The following is a 17,731-nucleotide window of genomic DNA, read 5'->3' as shown; positions in this document are numbered from 1 at the left end:
CGTGCCTTACGGTGGGTGCCTACTGAGATTCAGAAAGGAGGGATACCCCTGAGCGACCTCACCCGACAAAGTATACAAATTTGAAAAAGAGGGACCCCACAATCAGGAGAATGTCAGTGTTTGTAAGTCACCACATCCCTAGAGTTATGGAAAAAACATGAAATACCCCCTCAAGGGTGGGACTTTATAAGTGACACAAACACGTGAATGAGTAGAAAAATATATAGCAAATTTATTTAAACAATTTAAGTAAGGACATCGTACAGTGTCCTAGCAAGGATAAAAAGCCACATGCAAGTGGTATACAGATCCTATTTGTAAAGCAATAAAACAGACATGAGACAAAAATTGGTCCAACCCGACAGCCGTTTCGGTATCTGTGATCCTTCTTCAAGGGGTATTACAGACGATCATTGTGTCAGAGAAATACATGTCTATTAGAAAAGAGATATATACACATATTACATAGAAAAAATTCAACTTAAACAATATTTACAACTCTAGTGACCGAAATTGTTAAAAAACATGGGGAAGGGGGAGACAAGAAAAGGACAGCCATACAACTATGTCATTTATCAAAACAGATATGAGTTACTTACAGTCAATAAGATCTGTAGATAGAGTCCTGTCTCAGTGTGAAAGTACGCCAAAAACAAGGGGAAAATGCTGTATATGGAGATCAATGTCTCTGTGTTCACGGGGAGGATATACAATCATAGCCTACCAAAAAGGTCCACGCCTAGGGAAGGAAGGGAAAGAGGAAAGAAGAAATAATAAAAAAAAAAAAATAATAATAATATATATATATAATATGCATATATCATTATTTGTTGCATTCAAAGAGTTAAATGCAGACACACATTTATAGCAAAAAAGAGTAACCCCATAGAGCTGGTAATCCAAAAATGGAGAGTAACTTACCAGATATGGGAATCCATATAGGAGAGGGTATGCATGTGCCAGAGAACAAAAGTTCAGCCACAAGGAGACAAACTACCCAGATTATCCTATGTTTCAGGAAGGGTGGATTGCTGGGTGATCGCAGGCAGAGATCACTGGAAAAAGGAATTTAGGAGTATATATAAATAATATGTATGGCTAGTCTGGTGAAGTGTGCATAAAGGCACAGCACCAAAAACAAACAATAAGCCAAACATCAACAACCAGTGGTCCTACCTGCATGTGAGAAGTCTCCATAAGTCCAGCAGACGCCATGACAGTCAGAGACAATAGTGTCTGCAATGGGCTTAAATAGAGTCCATTAGTGGCTATGGCGCATGCGCGCACGTGCTGCGTAGTGACGCAATTGCGTCTTGGAAAAAAAAAAAAAAATAAATAAAAAACGGGATGGGCTTGAATAAAGTACATTAGCGGCATAGGCGCATGCGCGCGCGTATGCGCTGCGTAATGACGCAATTACGGAAATGACGCTATTGTGATGAAACTCACAAGTGGACACCAGCACATTGATATCAATGCGGTGACTACACTCGAACAATTATTGCCTGCACAGTCCAAATACATTTAACAGACGCCATGATAGTCAAAAGTATGGACGTCGCATGTGTCGATCAGCATGGTAACACCATTGCTGCAATGACACATGTAGTAGCGTTGGCATGATGATGCAATCGCGGCAGACGGGTATAAAGTCGCAATTATATCAATGTCAATATGGTAATTCCATATATGACATTGATTAAAAATTGAAAATAAAATTAAATTAAAAATTGGAAATAATAAAGGGAGGAGATATCACTTAAATGAGTGATTTTGCCAGTGCCAATCCACCCTTACACAAGTATATAACCCGAATTAGGATGACAATGCCATCAATACGGGGAAAAAAAAAAAAAAAAAAAAGAGGGGGGGTGGGAAAGAAAGAAAGAAGGAAGGGAGATGGAGAGGGCTTTTCGCACAGGGCGTGCCGGATATCGCCCAAATAATGGGAAGGAGCCGGCATGGAGTGTGCGCTGACGCAAGAAAGCAGTAATTACTGCAAATATGGGGGGCAAACATAACAAAACCCAGGTGGTGAACCGTAGGTGCGCATGATATGCCCCCCACGTGCGTCAGGTGGGGGCCAAATAGATACCCTCACCCGCGAAGCATTATACAGCAAATGAGTGTACAAAAAATGGTCGTATGGGGATGGATGTGGAGAAATCTATTCCTCCCATCCCCCGGAGGAAAACCCCTCCAGAAAAGGGCGATAGCTAACTATTTCATTAAGGCCTGGTTTTCTAGTAGCATCTAGCATGGCTATCCATCTTGTCTCCCTCTGCAGCAAGGTCCTATTCCAGTCGCCCCCTCTACTGTTGGGGTGTATTCTATCCAAAATGAGGAATTTGATTTTAGGGATCATCCCACCATGGGCGTCTCGAATATGGCGCCCCAGGGGGAGGTCCGGGTCTGCTTTCCGCATACATGTAATATGTCTGGAAGCGCGTTTAAAGAAAGGTTGTTTCGTTTTTCCAACGTAAAAAGCCCCACAGTGGCATGAAAGTAGATATACCACTCCAGGTGTTTTGCAGTTCGCAAAGTGGGAAGGTCTGAAAGTTTTACCATCAGGTAATAGAATATTGTCCCCAATGTTCATATATTGACACAGATTGCATCCTCCACATCGGAAGGTGCCAGGCCTTTTACATGGATCTGTGCGAAATTCACCCACGTATTCACTCTGAGTAAGGCTATCTTTGAGTGACTTGGTTTTACGGTAAGTGATCAAGGGTCTTAATGGTACATAGGGGGCTAGTAATGGATCTACACTAAGCAGATGCCAATGTTTAGAGATAATCCTGCCCACATGTTTGCTCTGCCTATTAAACCTGGTAATGATCCGAAGGGCATTTGGATTTGCGTCGGTCGGTAATTTCTTACATTGTTTTTTCTTGGTAAGTAGGTCATTTCTTGGTCTGGCACTGGCTTTCCTAAAGGCCTTTTTGAGGCAAGTTGGAGAGTAGCCTCTTAGAAGGAGCCGATCTCTTAGCTTGTCAGCTTCTATTTTAAAGGTCTCATCCTTTGTACAGTTGCGGCGTAGCCGCAAGTACTGGCCAAAAGGAATAGATCTAATTAAAGATACAGGATGTGCGCTTTGTGCATGTAGAATAGAATTACATGCAGTGTCCTTTCTAAACAACGCACTTGTAAGTTTACCAGATGGGTCTTTCTCAATGGTCACATCCAAAAAATTGATTGAGACATCACTATAAGTCATAGTGAAGGTTAAATTGTATGTGTTGTCATTCATGGCTGAAAGGCATGCTAATAACATTTGGGGGGTACCAGTCCAGACCAGCAGGATATCGTCAATATATCGACTCCAGTGTATAATGTGGTCTGTTAGGGGCAAGTAAGCCTCCTCAGACAGAAACCCCTGCTCCCACTCCCCCAGGTACAGGTTTGCGTAGCTTGGGGCACAAGAAGTCCCCATAGCTACGCCCTGTACCTGGAGGAAGTGGGAGCCATCAAATGAAAAAACGTTTCGAGTAAGAACATGTTCCAAGGCTGAAAGCAAAAAATTATCAAAGGTCCGGTTGTCTCTATGGGATTGGGATAAAGTGTGTCTGATCACCTCGATGCCCCTCCGGTGGGGAATGGAGCTATAAAGAGCCTCCACATCAATAGCCACCAGAAGGGCATCAGGGGGAACAGACAGACCATCCAGTTGTTGGAGAAGGTGCAATGTATCTTGAACAAAGGAGGGTAAATTATTGACATATGGACGTATTTGTTCGTCTATAAATTTACTAATGTTTTCTGTGATACTGCCACAACCCGAAACGATAGGACGTCCGGGGGGTGGTATCTTGTTTTTATGAATCTTGGGAAGACTATAAAACGTGGGAATTCTGGGGTGCATAGTCCTTACAAAATTCCACGTTTGAAGATTAATGGTTTTTATAGCATACGCATTGTCAATAAGTTTGTAAAATTCCTCATAAAACTTATTGATCTGCAGCCTACAAATTTTAGTATACCATTCATTGTTGCTCAAGATTTTTAGACACATCTCTTTGTATTGCTGGTTATTCATAATTACTATATTACCGCCCTTATCCGCTGGTTTGATAGTTAATTGTGTTTGTTTGATAAGGTTATCTAGAGCAAGTTTTTCTTTTTTGGTCAGATTAGATGAGCAGGTGGGGTGAAAATTTAATCTGTTGATGTCCCTAGACACCATGGTTAGGAACGCGTTCAGATTCATATTGGCGTTTAGAGCGGGAAATTTATCCGATTTTTTCTTTAATGATGATTGTATTTTAGGTAAAATTATTGTTTTTTCTGGAACAACAGACGTCAATAAGTTGTCCAAATCGATTTTATCAATTAGATCTCTATCATCATGGTCCTCTGATAAATCGACCAGGAACTTTACATCGTGTTCATGTTGGATTAGTTCAGCTTCCTTTGCATCGGGAATATGCTTATTTTTGTCATACATACTTTTTAGGAGTAGTTTTCTTGAAAAAAGATGTAGATCTTTTATGGTTTCAAATCTATCTACATCTGTATCCGGGCAGAAGCTGAGACCCCTTGAAAGGACTGATAGTTCATCTAAAGACAGAGTATAATCAGAAAGGTTAATAATGTTTAAATTTTTTCCCTCATTAGATTGCATAGAGTTCAGCTATGATGTCATATTTGTTGTATTGATGTCCGTCAGGGGGTCCCCCCTGTCCGGCGCTCCAATATGAGGAAAAAGTATGCTAGAGGTTGATTGTTCGACCCCTCCCCCACGTGGTCCAGATAATTTGTTACTTGCACCCTCACCATCAATTAGACCTGAGTTGACTTCCACTGTGCATTGTTTTTTGTTAATGCCTTTATTGGGAGATTTCCATTTATTCTTAAATGTTTTTTTCTTCTCAGGATTGGATACCTGAGAGGAAGAGGAGAGAGAGGAGTTCAAAGAAGTATTGGACCCCTTCTCTCTACCCGTGTCTCGCTTTTTATTAGATTTCTGACGAGCATTAAAATTGCTTTTATTATGCCAATGGTATGCCCTTGATTCCTTAAAAGCAATTTTGTCACGCCAAAACTTTCTCTCCTTGGCAGGTAGAGTATTGCTTGCTAATAGGTCCAGACGGGTTTTAATGCTTTCTTCTTGGGCTTTATAGCCATCAAGGTTTTCACATGATCTTAACTGTGTATAGACTTTATCAATATCCAAATTAAGCCTAGAAATTCTTGTGGAATATTCATCAATCAGAAGTCTCATCATGACGAGACTACACTGTTGTAGATTTTTTTCCCATTTTATTTTAAACGATTCTTCAATGTTTTCAAAAGTGGGAAAAATTTGGATACGGAGTCCTAAAGGGTTCATATCTTCTCTGATATATTGTTCAAAACCCTCAATATGCCATGATAGATGTGCTTTTCTCTCAACTAGTCTTGATAGTTGTGAGAAACATGCCGTCATTTCGGAAGTTTGTGTCTCTTTTTTAGCTTGTTCTCTATATCTGGCCATATGACCCTCAAAATCTTTGGATCTAAACATAGTAGGACCTAGTCAAGATGATACAGTAAATCAAGAAAAAAATCACAAAATAAAAAATAAAAAGTAAAATATTCTAACTTCAATTAACTTGAGCTAGAGGACAAAACAGTTCAATCACCAAGAGCCGCAAACAAGAAAGGAAAAATAGTCTCTAAAATATATGAACTCTCTATGAACTTTTAAGTAAAAGAGTACATAAAAAAAGAGTAGACAGTCTCGAGATTGTGGGAAAAAAGATATGGGGGTTTGGGTATTTGCTACCCTAAATATATGAAAAAGAGGGACCCCACAATCAGGAGAATGTCAGTGTTTGTAAGTCACCACATCCCTAGAGTTATGGAAAAAACATGAAATACCCCCTCAAGGGTGGGACTTTATAAGTGACACAAACACGTGAATGAGTAGAAAAATATATAGCAAATTTATTTAAACAATTTAAGTAAGGACATCGTACAGTGTCCTAGCAAGGATAAAAAGCCACATGCAAGTGGTATACAGATCCTATTTGTAAAGCAATAAAACAGACATGAGACAAAAATTGGTCCAACCCGACAGCCGTTTCGGTATCTGTGATCCTTCTTCAAGGGGTATTACAGACGATCATTGTGTCAGAGAAATACATGTCTATTAGAAAAGAGATATATACACATATTACATAGAAAAAATTCAACTTAAACAATATTTACAACTCTAGTGACCGAAATTGTTAAAAAACATGGGGAAGGGGGAGACAAGAAAAGGACAGCCATACAACTATGTCATTTATCAAAACAGATATGAGTTACTTACAGTCAATAAGATCTGTAGATAGAGTCCTGTCTCAGTGTGAAAGTACGCCAAAAACAAGGGGAAAATGCTGTATATGGAGATCAATGTCTCTGTGTTCACGGGGAGGATATACAATCATAGCCTACCAAAAAGGTCCACGCCTAGGGAAGGAAGGGAAAGAGGAAAGAAGAAAAAAAAAAAAAAAAAAAATAATAATAATATATATATATAATATGCATATATCATTATTTGTTGCATTCAAAGAGTTAAATGCAGACACACATTTATAGCAAAAAAGAGTAACCCCATAGAGCTGGTAATCCAAAAATGGAGAGTAACTTACCAGATATGGGAATCCATATAGGAGAGGGTATGCATGTGCCAGAGAACAAAAGTTCAGCCACAAGGAGACAAACTACCCAGATTATCCTATGTTTCAGGAAGGGTGGATTGCTGGGTGATCGCAGGCAGAGATCACTGGAAAAAGGAATTTAGGAGTATATATAAATAATATGTATGGCTAGTCTGGTGAAGTGTGCATAAAGGCACAGCACCAAAAACAAACAATAAGCCAAACATCAACAACCAGTGGTCCTACCTGCATGTGAGAAGTCTCCATAAGTCCAGCAGACGCCATGACAGTCAGAGACAATAGTGTCTGCAATGGGCTTAAATAGAGTCCATTAGTGGCTATGGCGCATGCGCGCGCGCACGTGCTGCGTAGTGACGCAATTGCGTCTTGAAAAAAAAAAAAAAAAAAAAAAACGGGATGGGCTTGAATAAAGTACATTAGCGGCATAGGCGCATGCGCGCGCGTATGCGCTGCGTAATGACGCAATTACGGAAATGACGCTATTGTGATGAAACTCACAAGTGGACACCAGCACATTGATATCAATGCGGTGACTACACTCGAACAATTATTGCCTGCACAGTCCAAATACATTTAACAGACGCCATGATAGTCAAAAGTATGGACGTCGCATGTGTCGATCAGCATGGTAACACCATTGCTGCAATGACACATGTAGTAGCGTTGGCATGATGATGCAATCGCGGCAGACGGGTATAAAGTCGCAATTATATCAATGTCAATATGGTAATTCCATATATGACATTGATTAAAAATTGAAAATAAAATTAAATTAAAAATTGGAAATAATAAAGGGAGGAGATATCACTTAAATGAGTGATTTTGCCAGCGCCTATGCCGCTAATGTACTTTATTCAAGCCCATCCCGTTTTTTTTTTTTTTCCAAGACGCAATTGCGTCACTACGCAGCACGTGCGCGCGCATGCGCCATAGCCACTAATGGACTCTATTTAAGCCCATTGCAGACACTATTGTCTCTGACTGTCATGGCGTCTGCTGGACTTATGGAGACTTCTCACATGCAGGTAGGACCACTGGTTGTTGATGTTTGGCTTATTGTTTGTTTTTGGTGCTGTGCCTTTATGCACACTTCACCAGACTAGCCATACATATTATTTATATATACTCCTAAATTCCTTTTTCCAGTGATCTCTGCCTGCGATCACCCAGCAATCCACCCTTCCTGAAACATAGGATAATCTGGGTAGTTTGTCTCCTTGTGGCTGAACTTTTGTTCTCTGGCACATGCATACCCTCTCCTATATGGATTCCCATATCTGGTAAGTTACTCTCCATTTTTGGATTACCAGCTCTATGGGGTTACTCTTTTTTGCTATAAATGTGTGTCTGCATTTAACTCTTTGAATGCAACAAATAATGATATATGCATATTATATATATATATTATTATTTATTTATTTTTTTTTATTTTTTTCTTCTTTCCTCTTTCCCTTCCTTCCCTAGGCGTGGACCTTTTTGGTAGGCTATGATTGTATATCCTCCCCGTGAACACAGAGACATTGATCTCCATATACAGCATTTTCCCCTTGTTTTTGGCGTACTTTCACACTGAGACAGGACTCTATCTACAGATCTTATTGACTGTAAGTAACTCATATCTGTTTTGATAAATGACATAGTTGTATGGCTGTCCTTTTCTTGTCTCCCCCTTCCCCATGTTTTTTAACAATTTCGGTCACTAGAGTTGTAAATATTGTTTAAGTTGAATTTTTTCTATGTAATATGTGTATATATCTCTTTTCTAATAGACATGTATTTCTCTGACACAATGATCGTCTGTAATACCCCTTGAAGAAGGATCACAGATACCGAAACGGCTGTCGGGTTGGACCAATTTTTGTCTCATGTCTGTTTTATTGCTTTACAAATAGGATCTGTATACCACTTGCATGTGGCTTTTTATCCTTGCTAGGACACTGTACGATGTCCTTACTTAAATTGTTTAAATAAATTTGCTATATATTTTTCTACTCATTCACGTGTTTGTGTCACTTATAAAGTCCCACCCTTGAGGGGGTATTTCATGTTTTTTCCATAACTCTAGGGATGTGGTGACTTACAAACACTGACATTCTCCTGATTGTGGGGTCCCTCTTTTTCATATATTTAGGGTAGCAAATACCCAAACCCCCATATCTTTTTTCCCACAATCTCGAGACTGTCTACTCTTTTTTTATGTACTCTTTTACTTAAAAATTCATAGAGAGTTCATATATTTTAGAGACTATTTTTCCTTTCTTGTTTGCGGCTCTTGGTGATTGAACTGTTTTGTCCTCTAGCTCAAGTTAATTGAAGTTAGAATATTTTACTTTTTATTTTTTATTTTGTGATTTTTTTCTTGATTTACTGTATCATCTTGACTAGGTCCTACTATGTTTAGATCCAAAGATTTTGAGGGTCATATGGCCAGATATAGAGAACAAGCTAAAAAAGAGACACAAACTTCCAAAATGACGGCATGTTTCTCACAACTATCAAGACTAGTTGAGAGAAAAGCACATCTATCATGGCATATTGAGGGTTTTGAACAATATATCAGAGAAGATATGAACCCTTTAGGACTCCGTATCCAAATTTTTCCCACTTTTGAAAACATTGAAGAATCGTTTAAAATAAAATGGGAAAAAAATCTACAACAGTGTAGTCTCGTCATGATGAGACTTCTGATTGATGAATATTCCACAAGAATTTCTAGGCTTAATTTGGATATTGATAAAGTCTATACACAGTTAAGATCATGTGAAAACCTTGATGGCTATAAAGCCCAAGAAGAAAGCATTAAAACCCGTCTGGACCTATTAGCAAGCAATACTCTACCTGCCAAGGAGAGAAAGTTTTGGCGTGACAAAATTGCTTTTAAGGAATCAAGGGCATACCATTGGCATAATAAAAGCAATTTTAATGCTCGTCAGAAATCTAATAAAAAGCGAGACACGGGTAGAGAGAAGGGGTCCAATACTTCTTTGAACTCCTCTCTCTCCTCTTCCTCTCAGGTATCCAATCCTGAGAAGAAAAAAACATTTAAGAATAAATGGAAATCTCCCAATAAAGGCATTAACAAAAAACAATGCACAGTGGAAGTCAACTCAGGTCTAATTGATGGTGAGGGTGCAAGTAACAAATTATCTGGACCACGTGGGGGAGGGGTCGAACAATCAACCTCTAGCATACTTTTTCCTCATATTGGAGCACCGGACAGGGGGGACCCCCTGACGGACATCAATACAACAAATATGACATCATAGCTGAACTCTATGCAATCTAATGAGGGAAAAAATTTAAACATTATTAACCTTTCTGATTATACTCTGTCTTTAGATGAACTATCAGTCCTTTCAAGGGGTCTCAGCTTCTGCCCGGATACAGATGTAGATAGATTTGAAACCATAAAAGATCTACATCTTTTTTCAAGAAAACTACTCCTAAAAAGTATGTATGACAAAAATAAGCATATTCCCGATGCAAAGGAAGCTGAACTAATCCAACATGAACACGATGTAAAGTTCCTGGTCGATTTATCAGAGGACCATGATGATAGAGATCTAATTGATAAAATCGATTTGGACAACTTATTGACGTCTGTTGTTCCAGAAAAAACAATAATTTTACCTAAAATACAATCATCATTAAAGAAAAAATCGGATAAATTTCCCGCTCTAAACGCCAATATGAATCTGAACGCGTTCCTAACCATGGTGTCTAGGGACATCAACAGATTAAATTTTCACCCCACCTGCTCATCTAATCTGACCAAAAAAGAAAAACTTGCTCTAGATAACCTTATCAAACAAACACAATTAACTATCAAACCAGCGGATAAGGGCGGTAATATAGTAATTATGAATAACCAGCAATACAAAGAGATGTGTCTAAAAATCTTGAGCAACAATGAATGGTATACTAAAATTTGTAGGCTGCAGATCAATAAGTTTTATGAGGAATTTTACAAACTTATTGACAATGCGTATGCTATAAAAACCATTAATCTTCAAACGTGGAATTTTGTAAGGACTATGCACCCCAGAATTCCCACGTTTTATAGTCTTCCCAAGATTCATAAAAACAAGATACCACCCCCCGGACGTCCTATCGTTTCGGGTTGTGGCAGTATCACAGAAAACATTAGTAAATTTATAGACGAACAAATACGTCCATATGTCAATAATTTACCCTCCTTTGTTCAAGATACATTGCACCTTCTCCAACAACTGGATGGTCTGTCTGTTCCCCCTGATGCCCTTCTGGTGGCTATTGATGTGGAGGCTCTTTATAGCTCCATTCCCCACCGGAGGGGCATCGAGGTGATCAGACACACTTTATCCCAATCCCATAGAGACAACCGGACCTTTGATAATTTTTTGCTTTCAGCCTTGGAACATGTTCTTACTCGAAACGTTTTTTCATTTGATGGCTCCCACTTCCTCCAGGTACAGGGCGTAGCTATGGGGACTTCTTGTGCCCCAAGCTACGCAAACCTGTACCTGGGGGAGTGGGAGCAGGGGTTTCTGTCTGAGGAGGCTTACTTGCCCCTAACAGACCACATTATACACTGGAGTCGATATATTGACGATATCCTGCTGGTCTGGACTGGTACCCCCCAAATGTTATTAGCATGCCTTTCAGCCATGAATGACAACACATACAATTTAACCTTCACTATGACTTATAGTGATGTCTCAATCAATTTTTTGGATGTGACCATTGAGAAAGACCCATCTGGTAAACTTACAAGTGCGTTGTTTAGAAAGGACACTGCATGTAATTCTATTCTACATGCACAAAGCGCACATCCTGTATCTTTAATTAGATCTATTCCTTTTGGCCAGTACTTGCGGCTACGCCGCAACTGTACAAAGGATGAGACCTTTAAAATAGAAGCTGACAAGCTAAGAGATTGGCTCCTTCTAAGAGGCTACTCTCCAACTTGCCTCAAAAAGGCCTTTAGGAAAGCCAGTGCCAGACCAAGAAATGACCTACTTACCAAGAAAAAACAATGTAAGAAATTACCGACCGACGCAAATCCAAATGCCCTTCGGATCATTACCAGGTTTAATAGGCAGAGCAAACATGTGGGCAGGATTATCTCTAAACATTGGCATCTGCTTAGTGTAGATCCATTACTAGCCCCCTATGTACCATTAAGACCCTTGATCACTTACCGTAAAACCAAGTCACTCAAAGATAGCCTTACTCAGAGTGAATACGTGGGTGAATTTCGCACAGATCCATGTAAAAGGCCTGGCACCTTCCGATGTGGAGGATGCAATCTGTGTCAATATATGAACATTGGGGACAATATTCTATTACCTGATGGTAAAACTTTCAGACCTTCCCACTTTGCGAACTGCAAAACACCTGGAGTGGTATATCTACTTTCATGCCACTGTGGGGCTTTTTACGTTGGAAAAACGAAACAACCTTTCTTTAAACGCGCTTCCAGACATATTACATGTATGCGGAAAGCAGACCCGGACCTCCCCCTGGGGCGCCATATTCGAGACGCCCATGGTGGGATGATCCCTAAAATCAAATTCCTCATTTTGGATAGAATACACCCCAACAGTAGAGGGGGCGACTGGAATAGGACCTTGCTGCAGAGGGAGACAAGATGGATAGCCATGCTAGATGCTACTAGAAAACCAGGCCTTAATGAAATAGTTAGCTATCGCCCTTTTCTGGAGGGGTTTTCCTCCGGGGGATGGGAGGAATAGATTTCTCCACATCCATCCCCATACGACCATTTTTTGTACACTCATTTGCTGTATAATGCTTCGCGGGTGAGGGTATCTATTTGGCCCCCACCTGACGCACGTGGGGGGCATATCATGCGCACCTACGGTTCACCACCTGGGTTTTGTTATGTTTGCCCCCCATATTTGCAGTAATTACTGCTTTCTTGCGTCAGCGCACACTCCATGCCGGCTCCTTCCCATTATTTGGGCGATATCCGGCACGCCCTGTGCGAAAAGCCCTCTCCATCTCCCTTCCTTCTTTCTTTCTTTCCCACCCCCCCTCTTTTTTTTTTTTTTTCCCCGTATTGATGGCATTGTCATCCTAATTCGGGTTATATACTTGTGTAAGGGTGGATTGGCACTGGCAAAATCACTCATTTAAGTGATATCTCCTCCCTTTATTATTTCCAATTTTTAATTTAATTTTATTTTCAATTTTTAATCAATGTCATATATGGAATTACCATATTGACATTGATATAATTGCGACTTTATACCCGTCTGCCGCGATTGCATCATCATGCCAACGCTACTACATGTGTCATTGCAGCAATGGTGTTACCATGCTGATCGACACATGCGACGTCCATACTTTTGACTATCATGGCGTCTGTTAAATGTATTTGGACTGTGCAGGCAATAATTGTTCGAGTGTAGTCACCGCATTGATATCAATGTGCTGGTGTCCACTTGTGAGTTTCATCACAATAGCGTCATTTCCGTAATTGCGTCATTACGCAGCGCATACGCGCGCGCATGCGCCTATGCCGCTAATGTACTTTATTCAAGCCCATCCCGTTTTTTTTTTTTTTTTCCAAGACGCAATTGCGTCACTACGCAGCACGTGCGCGCGCGCATGCGCCATAGCCACTAATGGACTCTATTTAAGCCCATTGCAGACACTATTGTCTCTGACTGTCATGGCGTCTGCTGGACTTATGGAGACTTCTCACATGCAGGTAGGACCACTGGTTGTTGATGTTTGGCTTATTGTTTGTTTTTGGTGCTGTGCCTTTATGCACACTTCACCAGACTAGCCATACATATTATTTATATATACTCCTAAATTCCTTTTTCCAGTGATCTCTGCCTGCGATCACCCAGCAATCCACCCTTCCTGAAACATAGGATAATCTGGGTAGTTTGTCTCCTTGTGGCTGAACTTTTGTTCTCTGGCACATGCATACCCTCTCCTATATGGATTCCCATATCTGGTAAGTTACTCTCTATTTTTGGATTACCAGCTCTATGGGGTTACTCTTTTTTGCTATAAATGTGTGTCTGCATTTAACTCTGTGAATGCAACAAATAATGATATATGCATATTATATATATATATTATTATTATTTTTTTTTTTTATTTTTTTTTTTTTTTTTCTTCTTTCCTCTTTCCCTTCCTTCCCTAGGCGTGGACCTTTTTGGTAGGCTATGATTGTATATCCTCCCCGTGAACACAGAGACATTGATCTCCATATACAGCATTTTCCCCTTGTTTTTGGCGTACTTTCACACTGAGACAGGACTCTATCTACAGATCTTATTGACTGTAAGTAACTCATATCTGTTTTGATAAATGACATAGTTGTATGGCTGTCCTTTTCTTGTCTCCCCCTTCCCCATGTTTTTTAACAATTTCGGTCACTAGAGTTGTAAATATTGTTTAAGTTGAATTTTTTCTATGTAATATGTGTATATATCTCTTTTCTAATAGACATGTATTTCTCTGACACAATGATCGTCTGTAATACCCCTTGAAGAAGGATCACAGATACCGAAACGGCTGTCGGGTTGGACCAATTTTTGTCTCATGTCTGTTTTATTGCTTTACAAATAGGATCTGTATACCACTTGCATGTGGCTTTTTATCCTTGCTAGGACACTGTACGATGTCCTTACTTAAATTGTTTAAATAAATTTGCTATATATTTTTCTACTCATTCACGTGTTTGTGTCACTTATAAAGTCCCACCCTTGAGGGGGTATTTCATGTTTTTTCCAAGTATACAAATTTGGACCCAAATGAATTCCTCCAAGACCCTATCTCCTCTGAAAGGACCCATGACTCCACTGTTTGGGACTCCGGCTTTTTCATCGGCCCTACAGGGAGCGAGTTTTGGACCTTGGTGTAAGGAGGACTACAGATGACTTGCCCAAGTCCTGCATTCAGATTCTTCTCTGATTCAAGATGTTCCATTCAGCCCATCTTCCCATACTTTGACGCATTGGCTACAGAGGCAACAGGTGATATCCTTTATTTGCAACTTTCCATCCCTGCCGGCTGCCTGATATACTTGCTGACTTAACAGACTTGGTGAGCATGTTGCTCCAGACTGCCCCCCCTACGAATGTGGTCTCTGAACTATACTCTCTCATACATATGGTCTAAAATCCCGACCTCCCCTCATACACACAGGCCTGGAAGGAAGATTTGGGTCACTCCATTTCAACTTTAGACTGGCAAAAATGCTTCAATCTGACTTACAAAATATCCTTAGCCTCCAAGGCTCAAGAAAAAAGATCCAAGTTGTTGACCCGCTGGTACAGATGCCACTCGACTTTTCACTGGATAAACCCGGCACTCCCGGATACCTGCTGGCGTTGTTTGTCATCCAAGGGAACCTTTCTCCACATTTGGTGGGAATGCCCCCTTGTGCGGAGGTTCTGGCAAAAGATCCTCGACTTGTACTGCCGACTCATGGCAGCCTCGGTTGCACCCTCTCCTGAGGTCTCCTGGAACAGAGGGGCTGGAGAAGCTATTGGAACAGATGTCCGGTTAAAGTTCTCTACCATGGACTCGGGGCAGGTAAAGGTCGGTGAGTGTGACACAGTGGATGTTCTGGAAGAGACATGCCAGGGGAGCTGGATGCGAGGCCAGAAGAGAGACTGTGGGAATCATGTCAAATTGCTGGGCGCAGGATTTGCAGGCTGGACTAGCTGGAATCAGTAGTCCTCCAAAGCTGCTAAATTTCTAGGCCTCGGGGGAGAGGTACTGCAGGCCTCTGGCCTAGTAACTACACAGCCAACTACCACCATGTACAACTAATTACAGCTGGCAAGCTGGGAATATTCAGAGTGATCACTTTTTGTCAGTATGAAGATGATGGAACAAGGAGAGACTAATGCCGCGTACACACGATCGGTTAAACCGATGAGAATGGTCTGATGGACCGTTTTCATCGGTCAAAACCGATCGTGTGTGGGCGCCATCGGTTAGTTAACCATCGGTTAAAAAAAAGGCAACTTGTTTTAAAATTAACCTATGGATTCCTAACCGATAGGACAAGTTGAATCAGGTCGACGCATGCATGGAAGCACTGAGCTTCGTTTTTTTCAGCACGTCGTTGTGTTTTAGGTCACCGCATTCTGACACGATCGTTTTTTTAACCGATGGTGTGTAGGCGCGACGGACCATCAGTCAGCTTCATCGGTTAACCAATGAAAACGGTCCATCGGTCTGTTCTCATCGGATGGACTGATCGTGTGTACACGACATAGTTTATAGTGGGGGTGTGTGCAGGAGGGGGAAATGTCCTGAGAGCAATAGTCTGCAGGAGCTGTGCAGAGTGATGTCTGCATGGGTGATGCAGGAGAAGAGACTATAAATGTTAGTGTGCATCAATTCCTTAATGGCTTAACCTGTTTTGTTCTAATTCTTAAATATGATGGCAAAGCATCTTGTTCTATGTGCATCCCATATCCCCTTCCCCCAACCAAGTTATATGCCCCAATAAACAAAAACAAAATAACGCAAATGACTGTTCATTGTCTCTAAGGTAATAGATGAAGGTCTGGCAGTAGGGTGATATGGTGGATGTTAGTAACTAGTAGAAACCATCCGCTTCACAGGGTTTCTGTCACCATAAAATTGTTTTGATATACCTTAGCATGCAATCATCAGAGGTATTTTCATGAGATGGATGCCCATAAAATTACACATTCCTCATCATGTTTAATTGTTTTGGCTATAAAATGACTATAATACTGTGTATACTGTACTATACACGCTATAACTGTGTACTACACACTACAATATACTATACTGTACACTATAGACATTACTTGCAGGGGATACCATTTAAAGGATTTGGTTCACTTTGGTTTAACCAGTAAAGGGTAAAAGGTGCTGGAGGAGAGAGGATCCAATTAAAGACCTTTATAAGTGTAAGGTTTATAAATTTAAGGTAAAAGCATAACTGGTGTTGGTCAATCACAGGAGGTGGAGGAATGGATTGAATGCATTATAAGAAACACAAGAGACTGTGTTTCACACAGACAATTTTTAACTTTTTTCATTTTCATGGGCTTTGAAAATAACTGATCGGTTATATCGCTACATCCTTTGATTTGTATTATGATACCTAAACTATTATTGTAGTAAAAAGCTACTATAGCTACAATTTCAACAAAACACATCCCTACATTCTCCCATACAAACAATTTTCTGTTGACAGGCTAATAGTCTTGATGTAAAGTAACATACTTTTACTGTTATTACTTGAATTTTGTAACTGCTTTGTGCAGAGTATTGCCACACTGGCATCATTCTAGAGACAAAATCGACCCATGCCTTGAAATGGAAAACTTGCATATTCAGGATCCTAAACCCACAGACATATAATGCCCCATTCACATTTGCAAATGGAGTCATTAGAGATTACATATGGGAGACCCCAGTGGGGTGGGGGTTCTCTGCAATCAACTGCGGACAGCAGTCCCATTGAAAGCAATCAGAAGCTGACAGCTCACACGGCTAATTATGTCCATTCGCATGTAATCGCTCATGGAGCAGGTACCGGCAAATGACTGGCCCTGGATGTAGACTGATGATAATTATCCTCCTTAAATGCCTCTTTTCAGGGGAGGAAAAATTAAGTTTAGATTATCTTTATTCATGCCTGTTTTTTTTATTTAGTGGTCCTTGTCTGCACTCTCTGCAGTTCAACAAATGCCTTTTTGTGAACTGGTGCTCAAAACTAAACTGCATATTCAAGATGAGATCCTACTTTCTCTCAGGTCTATAGAACGTTAATACAAGAACGTTTCTTACTTGCTTTAGAGATGCAGCATGGCATTGCATGCTGTCATTAATTCAAGGATCTACCAAAACACTCATCTCCTTCCACATCATTGGCTCCCCCAGTTGTACTGCTCCTAGAATTTATGATGCAGGCATGTTTTAGCTCCCAAGCTTTCAGGTCTACTTGTAAGCATAAGGTGCCTTTCACATGGACTGAACTCTGCTCCACTCACGAGGGGATCTGTCAGCAGATCTCCTGCCGATCGGACCTGAGCAGGACAAATGTAACATCTGTGCCTGCCCAGTTTACACGG

General features: G+C 40.5%; 4 long non-coding RNA genes across 8 annotated transcripts; 2 read left to right on the top strand and 2 right to left on the bottom strand.

Annotated features, from left to right (window-relative positions):
* Positions 1 to 292: 292 nt before the first annotated feature.
* LOC120942682 lies at positions 293 to 1,272 on the bottom strand. 2 transcript variants are annotated; one of them, XR_005750241.1, is made up of 4 exons: positions 1,177 to 1,272; positions 922 to 1,055; positions 600 to 739; positions 293 to 434 (listed from the first exon to the last, which is right to left on the bottom strand). It is a non-coding gene; the product is annotated as an uncharacterized LOC120942682 (long non-coding RNA). The 2 variants fall into 2 exon arrangements; XR_005750240.1 differs by having other exon boundaries at positions 922 to 1,272.
* Positions 1,273 to 5,988: 4,716 nt separating this feature from the next.
* On the bottom strand, positions 5,989 to 7,028 carry LOC120943867. 2 transcript variants are annotated; one of them, XR_005750331.1, is made up of 4 exons: positions 6,873 to 7,028; positions 6,618 to 6,751; positions 6,296 to 6,435; positions 5,989 to 6,130 (listed from the first exon to the last, which is right to left on the bottom strand). It is a non-coding gene; the product is annotated as an uncharacterized LOC120943867 (long non-coding RNA). The 2 variants fall into 2 exon arrangements; XR_005750330.1 differs by having other exon boundaries at positions 6,618 to 7,022.
* Positions 7,029 to 7,572: 544 nt separating this feature from the next.
* LOC120943865 lies at positions 7,573 to 8,558 on the top strand. 2 transcript variants are annotated; one of them, XR_005750329.1, is made up of 4 exons: positions 7,573 to 7,672; positions 7,794 to 7,927; positions 8,112 to 8,251; positions 8,417 to 8,558. It is a non-coding gene; the product is annotated as an uncharacterized LOC120943865 (long non-coding RNA). The 2 variants fall into 2 exon arrangements; XR_005750328.1 differs by having other exon boundaries at positions 7,573 to 7,927.
* A 4,660-nt stretch (positions 8,559 to 13,218) lies between these two features.
* Positions 13,219 to 14,253, top strand: LOC120942681. 2 transcript variants are annotated; one of them, XR_005750239.1, is made up of 4 exons: positions 13,219 to 13,359; positions 13,481 to 13,614; positions 13,807 to 13,946; positions 14,112 to 14,253. It is a non-coding gene; the product is annotated as an uncharacterized LOC120942681 (long non-coding RNA). The 2 variants fall into 2 exon arrangements; XR_005750238.1 differs by having other exon boundaries at positions 13,221 to 13,614.
* Positions 14,254 to 17,731: the final 3,478 nt, after the last annotated feature.

Source organism: Rana temporaria, chromosome 6 (genome assembly GCF_905171775.1).
Source record: "Rana temporaria chromosome 6, aRanTem1.1, whole genome shotgun sequence".
Taxonomy (NCBI): Eukaryota; Metazoa; Chordata; class Amphibia; order Anura; family Ranidae; genus Rana; species Rana temporaria.
Note: the sequence above shows the minus strand (reverse complement) of the source record. Positions and strands in the feature narration are given on the sequence as shown.